The sequence below is a fragment of the Aedes aegypti genome, chromosome 1, assembly GCF_002204515.2.
Source record: "Aedes aegypti strain LVP_AGWG chromosome 1, AaegL5.0 Primary Assembly, whole genome shotgun sequence".
Classification (NCBI taxonomy): Eukaryota; Metazoa; Arthropoda; class Insecta; order Diptera; family Culicidae; genus Aedes; species Aedes aegypti.
In genome coordinates this window covers 300,941,110-300,952,366 of record NC_035107.1, presented here as the reverse complement: position 1 = coordinate 300,952,366, position 11,257 = coordinate 300,941,110, and positions in this window count along the sequence as shown.

The window sequence follows — 11,257 nt, the reverse complement described above, 5'->3', positions numbered from 1 at the left end:
GCAGCAGCTGCCGCCTTTTCCGAATCATAGCAAGCGTAGCTCTTGGCCGGAGCGAAAAAGCGAAAGAGTCAAGAAGCTGCAAAGTCGTTTAACCAAACAACAGCAAATTTTATATTATTTTCATCGTCTTCCTTGCACTTCCTCCTTCGTTGGTGAATTTGGTTTTTTGCTCTCGTTTTGGGTGATTTTATTGGGTCTTTCCGTTCGGATGGATTACTGAGGGCTGCTGGCTGGCCCCAATCATTACACCACCCCCCCTGTTCCATTCCCAATCGTGTCAAAATCCATCTCGTTTTTAGCTTTTTCGATAGGTTGTCCCATCGGAAGCTGATTCGAAATTTATGTGAAATTTTGGTCCTCTTCAGTTGGTAATGATTCCCGAATAAAAACGAATAACTCGTACCTATCTATGCATACCATATTTTGGTATTATACCTTAATTAGTTGTTGCTCAGTCATCCAGCTATTGTCCACACCTTAACATGGTATTGAAATGGTTATCAAAATATTGTTTAAAACGATTTTAAATATAACATTGATGTGTCGAAAAGCTATTTGGGACGATTATTGAAAAATTTTACTTCTATACGAAAACGCATCGTGTATTATTGAGGTATTGCAATTCTTGATCCAATTCAGTTTGGTGTTCGTAGAACACCATCAATTTTCTTCTGCTCGGGTTGCCATTCCGTGCATATCCCTCTTAATCTCGAAACAGTTTTTGGGGGTCCATGTGCTTTTGTTTTCCTTCACATGTTTTACTTCTCAAAGCGATTGCTCCGGTTTTAGATTTGGATAAGGCTTTTTCCCATGGTTACGATTCTGAGGCTGTCACCCAACTTTTGCTCCATTTCGAGCAGCGAACGACGGACCGACGAAGAAAGATGAATTCCAGTTTCGGTTGCCATCCATCAGATGTGACATGCAACCGATTTCGATGGCAAAGCAGGCGGCGAGGGCCAAAGGTGACTTGGACCGGGAGAGGGAGGATTTTCGGCTTGGAGTTTACGTTAGGTTGCTTGGATGAAGTGGAGTGGCTACTTCTGTTGGGAACCTTCATTCCGATATACTGTTTAATGCATCAGTTTTGGAAATCAGAAGGTTCGACAACAGCGGGCTTACCTTAAGAAATTCCGTATCACCTGTAGGTGGATAGTTCTGGCATATTTTTCCCACATCCTCGGTTGATATTGTCCGTTTCATTGACAACAAAACGCGCCGCCAACTTTTAAACAGACCGAGAAAATCGTCGCCAGCAAACTAATCAAAGGAGGTGGTTTGCCGTTGTGTTGGTAAGACTGGGGAAACGTCAAATTCGCACCGGCTGGTTGGCTGGCGACGATTTTGGCGACGGTTTCACCGGCGACGATTACAAATCGTCGCGTCCGATAAGGTGCAAAATTTACAATATTCATGAGATGTTCGTTTGAATTGGAAATTTTCGGAAAAATATTCAAAATTCGGTGAACATTCCGAATTAAGTTGGTTGACTAAGAAGGTTCGGTTCGTCAGTTATAATTGACATTGTTTGGCGATCCGATTTATCTTTAGTGGTTAATCTACTGCAGAGTATATTCTTTTTGAATATATTAAGAATGCTTCTTAGAGATTTCAGCTGCAGTTTTTGTGGGCAGCCTCAAACACCAGCAGTAGATACTCTCGAGGATATGCATCTATCTAAGCAGAAATCTCTTTAAATCATAAGTAGGATTCAAAAAGAACTTAAAATTAATTCTCTATCAACCCTGGAGGACTGAAGGATTCTATCTTTCCTTTAGATTCTGAGACAGATTCAATCAAAATTTATTACAGGATACTATAAGAAACCTGGCAGGATTCTCTCAGAATCCTAAAACGGGTTCTGCCAAAATCTTGAGGTGGATTCTATCAGAATCCTTAGGCGGATTCTATCAAAATTATGAGAAGAATTCTATCAGAATCCTGAGACAGATTCTATCAAAGTTTTGAGATAAATTCTATTCTGAGAAGAATACAACCAGAGTCCTGAGAAAAATTCTATTGGAATTCTGAGAAGGATTCTATAACAATCCAGAGATGGATTCTATCAGAATCCTGAGAAGAATTCTTTCAGAATCATGAGAAGGATCCTCTCAGAATCATGAGAAGGATTCTATCATAATCCTAGGAAGGATTGTCTCCGATTCTTGAGAAGGATTCTCTCCGATTTCGGAGAAAAAATCTATCGGAAACCTGAGAAGCATTCTATAATAATCTTGAGACGGATTCGATCTGAATCCTGAGAAGGATTCTCTCCAAATTTTGAGAAGGATTTTCTCCAAATCTTGAGAAGGATTCTCTCAGAAACCTGTGAAGGATTCTCTTAGAGTCCTGAGAAGGAATCTCTCGGAATCTTGAGAAGGATTCTCTCAGAATCCTGAGACGGATTCTCTCAGAATCGTGAAAATTTTTGGAAGAATGCTATCAGAATCCTCAGATAGATACTACCAGAATCCTCAGAAGGATTCCATCAGAATCCTAAGGAGGATCAGAATCGTTATAAGAATTCTCTCAGATTCCTGAGAAAGATTTTATCAGGATTCTTAGAAGAATTGTCTCAGAATCCTGAGAAGGACTCCATAATAATCCTAAGAATGATTCCATCAGAATCATGAGAAAGATTCTCTCAGATTCCTAAGAAGGATTCTGAATTCTAAAAAGGATTTTATCAGTATCCTGAGAAAGATTTTTTTCAGAATCCTGATAAGGATTGTATCAGAATCTCGAGATATTTTTTCCTTATTTTGAGGTGTATTCTATCAGAAGCCTGAGAAGGATTTTACAGGATTATTTTATTCAGAGAACGATTTTTTCGAATCACTAGAACGGCTTTTCGAGTCCCGTTATTGGACAACTTTCCAGAAGTTATTTTTTCGGACTCAAAGTTTGCTAGAATTTTGTTAATTTACCCAAATTGCTTGGAAGGTGGAAAAGCTTTTCTAGCTTGTGGAAGACAAGCTTTTCCATCTTCCGGAAGAGAAGCTTTTCTAGCTTTTGGTAAATAATTAGGGAATTGTTAAAGAAGATTAACCAGAAGGGAAGAGAAGCTTTTCCAGGTTTTAATAGCTTTTCCTGCGTCTTGTAGAGAAGTTTTTCCAACACTTGGTAGAGAAGCTTATCCAGCTTCAGGTAGATAAGCTTTTCCTGCATCTGGTAAAGAAGCTTATCCATCTATTGGAAGAGAAGCTTAACCAGCTTTTTGTAGAGAAGCTTTTCCAACTACTGGTTGAAAAGTTTTCCAGCTTCTGGTAGAGAAACTTTTTCAACATCTGATAAAAAAGTTTTTTCTACAGTCAATGGCAGGGAAGTTTACCCAGCTACTGGTAGAGAAGCCTTTTCAGCTTCTGGTAGAGACACTTAAGCAGCTCCTGGTAATGAAGATTTCCAACTATTGATAGGGAAGTTAAACCAGCTTTTACTTTCCAGCTTAGCTTTTCCATCTTTGCCTTTCAGCTTTTCCAGCATCTGGTAGAAAAGCTTTTCCATCTAATGGTAGAGGAATTTATCCAGCTACTTGTAGAGAAGGTTTTTCAGCTTCTGGCAGAGAAGATTCTACAGCTATTAAGCTTCTCTAACCAGCTGAATCTATTACAAAAGATCGAAAGACAAAAAGTTGAAAGGACAGAAGGTTGAAAGACAAAAGGTCTAAAGGACAAAAGGTCGAAGAACAAAAAAAAAGGGACAAAAGGTCGAAAAACTTTTTTTTAAAGAAGGAAAAAAATTACACAAAGCAAACCATTTTCGACCTTTTGTACTTTCGACTTATTGTGTTTCGACATTTCATCCATAAACCTAACCAGCTATTGGTGGAAAAACACTTAACTAGTAACTGTGAAAATGTATTGCTCCACCGGGCGCAGCTCCGGACAGTTCAGCGGATTCATGTCCTTTGGAACAAAATGCACTCAGATTTGTAGATCTCGCCATTTACTGTGCCCTTTGTTACGAAAGGATCACTCCTCAGTCTGCAAGAGCAGATGGCCTGCCAAATGAGATAATTGGAGGTGAACTTCGACATTTTCTTCTTCTTAAATTTGTCGTCCACATCAAACTTGCTCTTGCTGGTGAAAAACTCCAACTCCGGAATTTGCTTAGAATCGGCTTTTATATACGTTTCGTCGTCCATCACACAGCAGCCATATTTTGTCAGCATCTTCTCGTAGAGCTTCCGTGCCCGAATTTTAGCCGTCGATTGTTGCCGCTCATCGCGGTTTGGGAAGTTCTGTACCTTGTATGTATGCAGTCTAGATCTCTTCTTTGCATTCTGGACGTAGCTACGCGACATACCGATCTTTTTAGCCAAATCACGGCTTGAGACGTTGGGATTTGCTTTAATCATCCGCTTCACCTTTCCCTCCGTCTTTTTGTTTTCTGGTCCCGGTTTTCTTCCAGCTCCTTTGCCGTGGTCCAACGTCAACCGCTCCTGGAACCGCTTCAACACTCTGGAGACGGTTGAATGGTGAATGTTAAACATTTTTCCCAACTGCCGGTGCGACAGGTCAGGAAATTCTAGGTGTTTGGAAAGAATTTGTTCACTCGACTCGCGTTGGTTCACCTCCATTTTCGTTGAATCGAAAAACACGACTTCGAGTTTGACAGCATGTAAACAATACACATCAATGAGAAAATGTGCAAAATTTGGTTGATTTTTACCCAAGGGTAGAAAAGTTATGCCCAGTTGAATGTGTCGCAATAATTTCGTGTTCGCCCTTTATTCTGAGGGGAATACGGGTTTATATTCCGCCAAGTTTGCGCAAGAAGGTGCTGTCAGAACTACACTCTTCGTATTTTGGTGTCACCAGATTGAAGTCTAGGGCCCGCGGGTATGTCTGGTGGGAAGAAATAGATAGTTGTATCGAGGGTCTAGTGAACAACTACAGTCTTTCCAAGTTTACTCGAGCTGAACCAGCGAAGGCTTTTCCTATACACTGCTGAAAACACCCTTAAAAGCCCTTTGAGCGGGTGTACGTTGATTTTGCTGGTCCGTTTAGAAACGTGTACTTCATCGTACTAGTGGATGCCTATACAAAGTGGCCCGAGGCAAGGATTGTTAACAACATCACAACTGCTACTACGATCCAGTCGTTTCAGTCGTCCCTGATGTTTTTGAGACGGATTTTATACCCCCCTCTATTCCGTTTCATCCGCAACACCATATATTATTTGATATTATACACCGAGCTATTTTATATTCCTGCTTATACGTGTTGACACTGCGATTGTAACGGTTTAGTCGAGGATGGATTACCAATTGGTGAGCTCGTTTCAAGCTTGTTATAACACATTTGAATCATAACATGTATTTTTTATGAATTTGTTGAACAAACTATGAATAGTTCGTCACTTTAAGTGTTGATATAAGCGCTTGTTCATGTTTTATAAAATTTCGAGATTCAAACCTTTGAATAGTTCGATGTTTAAGATGTCGACGCATTGATAGATAACTTTTTAAACAGAGGTTACATGAATCGCATCATTTACCAAGGTGAATCCTAATCATGTAGCTTTGAAGCCCTCCCACTAACAAAACTCCTTCCCGTGGCAACCATGAAGATGCAGAGGTATACTCGGTCTTTAGTAACAATGGATGTCACACTAACATTCCTTCCCTTCCCCGATGACCGTAAGGACGTGGCCGGCGCCGTTATTGACATTACTAATTTCAGAGTCCTCGAAAATGTACATTAAAGATGGTATGCTACTCCTAAGCTACATCTGTTGGTTCCCTGTACAATTTCGATGATTCTTGTCAATCACGGAGTAGCAACTACGAATTGTACGGTCATCAATGCTCATGCTCATGCTCAATATGCGGAAGGTATTATTTGAGGTATTTTACCTCTTATGCAGGGCTTATTCATACCTCATTCAGGTTGTAAGTATTGGAAATTATCTGGTATGGAATACCTCAATTTGGTATTTAATAGTTATTTTTTTCTGCTCGGGTAGGAGAGATCCTGATCCTGACTTGATGACTGAAGAAGAAGCATCGACTCTGCTCAGGAAGAGGAATCACATCCATCCCAAAGACGATCGAGCAGAGTTGTTCGTCCATCGAGAAGGTTGAACTTGTGAAGTAGTTATTGAATACTTTCAAGAGAGGAACACGGTATACACTACAAGGTAGGCTATTCCCATGTGGAAACAACGATTTATAATCAAAACATGTGTCGTCATTCCTATCGCCAAGCATGGGGCTAGAAGGATAGTAAAAGAGAGCAGGCTTTGCTGCGATTTAGAATTTTACGAGTAATTCTCTCTAAATCTTGAGGAAGATTCTGTCAAAGTCCTGAGAAGGATTTCATCAAAATTTTAAGAAGGATTGTATCAGAATCATAAAAAGGATTCTATCAGAACCCTATTAAGGATTCTATTAAAATCCTGTAAATAATTCTACCAGAACCCTGAGTAGGATTTTATCAGAATCCTGAGAAGCATTCTATTAGAGTCCTGAGAAGGATTCTATCAGAATTCTAAGAAAGATTCAATCAAAAATTTGAGAAAAATCTTTCTCAGAATCTTGAGCAGGATTCTATCAGAATCCAGATCCTGAGGAGGATTTTTCCAGAATTCTGAGAAGGATTCTATCGAAATCCTGGGAATTGTTCCATCAGAATCATGAGAAAAATTTCAATAGAATTCTGGGATAGATACTTCTGAATCCTGAAAAGGATTCTCCCAGAATCCTGAGAAGAATTCCATCAGAATTCTGAAAAGTTTTGCATCAGAACCCTCAGAAGGATTCGCTCAGAATCATGAATCCTTCTATCAGAATGCTGGGAAGGATTGTATCAGAATCCTGAGAAGGATTCTATCATAACCCAGATCCTAAAGAGGATTCCTTCAGAGTCCTGATCCTGAGTAGGGTTCCGTCAGAATACCGAGAAGGATTCTCACAGAATCCTGGAAATTATTCCATCAGAATGTTGAGAAAAATTTCAATAGAATTTTGAGATGGACACTTGTGAATCCTGAAAAAGTTCCTTTAGAATCCTGAGAAGGATTCAATCACAATCTTGAATCCTTCTATCAGAATCCTGGGAAGGATTGTTTCAGAATTCTCAGAAGGATTCCATCAGAATCCTGATCCTGAGGAAGATTCCTTCAGAGTCCTGATCCTGAGGAGGATTCCATCAGAATCCTGAGAAGGATTCTCTCAGAATCCTAGGAATTATTCCATCAGAATCTTGAGAAAAATTTCAATTGAATTCTGAGATGGATACTTCTGAATCCTGAAAAGGATTCCTCCAGAATCATGAAAAAGATTCTGTCAGAATCCTGAGGAGAATTCTGCCAGAATCCTGAAAAGGAGTCTCTCAGAATCCTGGGAATTATTCCACCAGAATCTTGAAAAAAATTAATAGAATTCTGAGATGGATACGTCTGAAGAGGATTCCTTTAGATTCCTGAGAAGAATTCCATCAGAATCCTGAGAAGTTTTGCATCAGAACCCTCAGAAGGATTTCATCAGAAACCTGAGAAGTATTTCATTAGAATCCTGATCCTGAGGAGGATTCCTTCGGAGTCCTGATCCTGAGGAGGATTCTCTCAGAATCCTGGGAATTATTCCATCAGAATCTTAAGAATAATATCAATAGAATTCTGAGATGGATACTTCTGAATCCTGAAAAGGATTCCTCCAGAATCCTGAGAATGATTCCTTCAGAATCCTGAGGAGGATTCCGCCAGAATCCTAAAAAGCATTCTCTCAGAATCCTGGGAATTATTCCTCCAGAATCTTGAAAAAATTTAAATTCTGAGATTGATACTTCTGAATCCTGAAGAGGATTCCTTCAGAATCCTAAGGAGGATTCCGTCAGAGGAGGATTTCATCAGAACCCTAAGAAGGATTCCATCGGAATCCTGAGGAGGAATCCGTTGGAATTCTGATAAGGATTGCATCTGATATCTGAAAAGGAGTCCATCAAAATTATCTATATGAATAAAAATGGAGTGGTGTTTGTATGTCACGAAATAACTTGAGAACGGATCATCGGATAGACGTAAGTTTTTCACTGTTGCACTCGACAAGGGATGCGACGTGTTCGTGCAAGGAAAAAGTTTGGGAGAGTCTCCGAAATTATCGGTAAAATGAGAGAAGACTGATGTGTCATTTTGTATGGGAGATAACATGACGTTCTACAACAGCCTACTTGATGGCAAGACGAAGTTTGCCGGGACCACTAGTGAGAAATATTCCTGAGAAGAATTATATTGAAATCCTGAAAAATATTCCACCAGTATCTTGAGGAGGGATTTGTCAAAATCCTGAGAAAAATTCTATCCAAATCCTGAGAAACATTCTATCAGAAGTCTGAGGATGGTTCTATGAAATTTTTGAGAAGAATGTTCTCTGAGATGGGTTCTTTTTGGATCATAAAAGATGATGAAGAAGACCGATAACAATGGTTGTCGGAATAGAAGGCTTCTAAATCATTGGTGAGCTCGTTCTATATTTTGAATGTTTTGTTTTTCTTTTTATTAAATTGGGATTTCAATTAAATTTTATGGTGCATGCCAATAAGTTGTAAGTATGCATGCAAATTCAACTGCTCAATGGTTTGTGTCAAATATGTGTTGAAAACTGTAATGAATCTCAAGTCACTCCAAAAGGCTACTTCTGCTGCGGCTGTTAAAGTGCTATATGCACTGACCCCTCTAAGGCCAAGGATTATTTTTGTGCATTCTGTACACTACAGCTAGAGCATGGGGTGGTTTTAGTTGGGGCAAGGCAGGGTACTACTGTGGACCTCATTTATCACTGCATCTACGCAAGTTCATGCGGAAATGTATGAGGGTGTAATAGGTAAGGCGATTTATACCATTGATTGAGGCTTGCAGGCTGCCTATGTATCAGGCGTAAGGGAAGGGCGTGCTATAATGTTGAAAGAATGGAAACGCCTTATGCACCCCACAGACGCTCAGACGATTTGACCAACATTGACTCCGCCCCCCAGGTTGATGCTCATGTTGGTGCTATGTTTGACCGTGTGTGATGCTGTTTGACGAACCAATTTGACAGTTTGTGAAACCAATTTGACGGTTGACGAATCGGTCGGCCAAAATCAAACGAGTTTGATTTTGCTCAAACCACCGGTGGGCGGAGCCAAATGTTCGACGAACCGATCGTACCGTCTGTAGGGATGTTGCACGAACATCGACGTCATCATGTCAAATTGAAGCTTCGACGTCCCATGAACTTCCGATGCAGATGGGTGGAAAGTCAAAATGCGTGAATTTACGCAGCGTCGGTGCCATAGTGATCTATCAAATGCACGTTCTTGAGTTGTTTCTATATATTTTACTATCGTTTCCAACTATCTCTAACCGTTTTCTTTAGCAAATTCACAAAGTATTCTTTAATAATTCCTCATCCAATTTCTCCAGAAATATCTTCAGTGAATCCAGTAGCAGTTTCACCTGTGATTCAAAAAATCAATCCATGTATTGTACCTGTATTTAAACTACAGGGATTCCATCAGGAATTTTACCAGGTAATCCTCTTGTAATATCTTTAGGAATTCTTTCAAAACTGCTTCATGATTCCACCAGGTGTTCTTCCAGAAATTTAATCAAAATTGTGTTCAGTGATTTAACAAGAAATTCCTGTAAAAATTCCTTTATAAATTTCTTCCAAAAGTTCACCTGGAATTCCTCATGGGATTCTACCAGGAGTTCCTACAGGGATTCCATCAGTGATTCCTTTGAGAATCAGGAGTTCTTCTTCTTCTTGGCGTTACGTCCTCACTGGGACAGAGCCTGCTTCTCAGCTTAGAGTTCAATGTGAAGTGAAGTCAAGGAAATTTCCATTACGAAAAGATCCTGGACCGACCGGAAATTTAAACCATTAACCTTCAACAATGTTTTGCTTTGTAGCTGCGGACTCTGATCACTCGGCTTAGGAAGGTCTCTAGAATCAGAAGTTATTCTACGGAATTAAACTCGGTCTCATCCAGGCATTCCATCAGGAGAACTTCTAAAGGTTCAATCATAAATTTTACGAAGGTTTCATTCAGCAGTTCCTTCAGGGTTTTATCAGGACTAGCACTAGGGATTCCATCGGAAGTTACTCTAGGAATTCCATCAAGAATTCTTCTGGGGGTTTCATCAGATGTTCGTCTAGGGATTCCATCAGGAATTCTTCAGGGATTCCATCTGGAATTGAAACCAGGCTTCCGGAAATTTCATTAGGAGTGGAAAGTGAAAATGCGTTTTGATTCCCCAGGGATTCCATTAACAGTTATCTCTGAAATTTCACCCGGAATTCTTCAAGAGATTAAATCAGATGTTCCTCGAGGAATCCCATCAAGGTTTCTTCTAGAAATATCAGGAGTTCCTCTAGGGATTCTATCAGGAGTTCTATCCGGAAACTTATCAGGAACTCTTCCAGGAATTTTATCAGGAGTCCCTTCAATGATTAGGAATTCCTTCAAGAATATCTATAGATAGGAGTTCTTCCAAGGATTCCATCAGGAGTTCCTATAGGGATACTATCTGGAATACCTTAGGGCTTCCATTAGAGTTCTTCTATGGATTCTTACAGGAGTTTCATCAGAAATTCCTCCAGGGATTCCATCAGGAGTTCCTTCAGCGATAGCAACTGGAACTTCTTCAGGGATTCCGTCAGGAATACCTCTAGCAATTCCATTAGAAGTTTCTCCAGCGATTCCATCAGCAGTTCCTTCAGCGATCCCACCTGGAATTCTTTCCAGGGATTTCTCTAGAGATTCCATCACTAATTATTCTATGAATTTCATCAGAAATTCCTCCAATGATTCCATCAGGAACTCCATCAACAATATGTTTTGGATTTACTCCAAAGATTTCATCAAGAGTTCCTCCAGTGATGCCATAAACAGTTTCTTCTTAGATTTCACCCTAAATTCCTCAAGAGATTCTATCAGGAGTTCCTCTATATATCCAACAACAATATCTTTATATTCCTCCAAGGATTCCATCAGGAGTTCCTCCAGGAGTTCCTCCAGGAATTCTAATCCAATAGGGATTCTATTAGAAGTACCTTTAGGGCTACCATTAGAGTTCTTCTGAGGATTTCATCAAGAGTTTCTCCAAAAATTCCACCAAGAGTTCCTTCAGAGATTCCAGCTAGCATTTCTTCCGAGATTCTATTAGGACTTCCTCCAGAGTTTATATCAGGAGGTCATATAAGAATTCCATCAGGATTTTCTAGGGATATCATAACGAATTTCTCTAGGCATTCTTTCAGGAGTTCCATCAG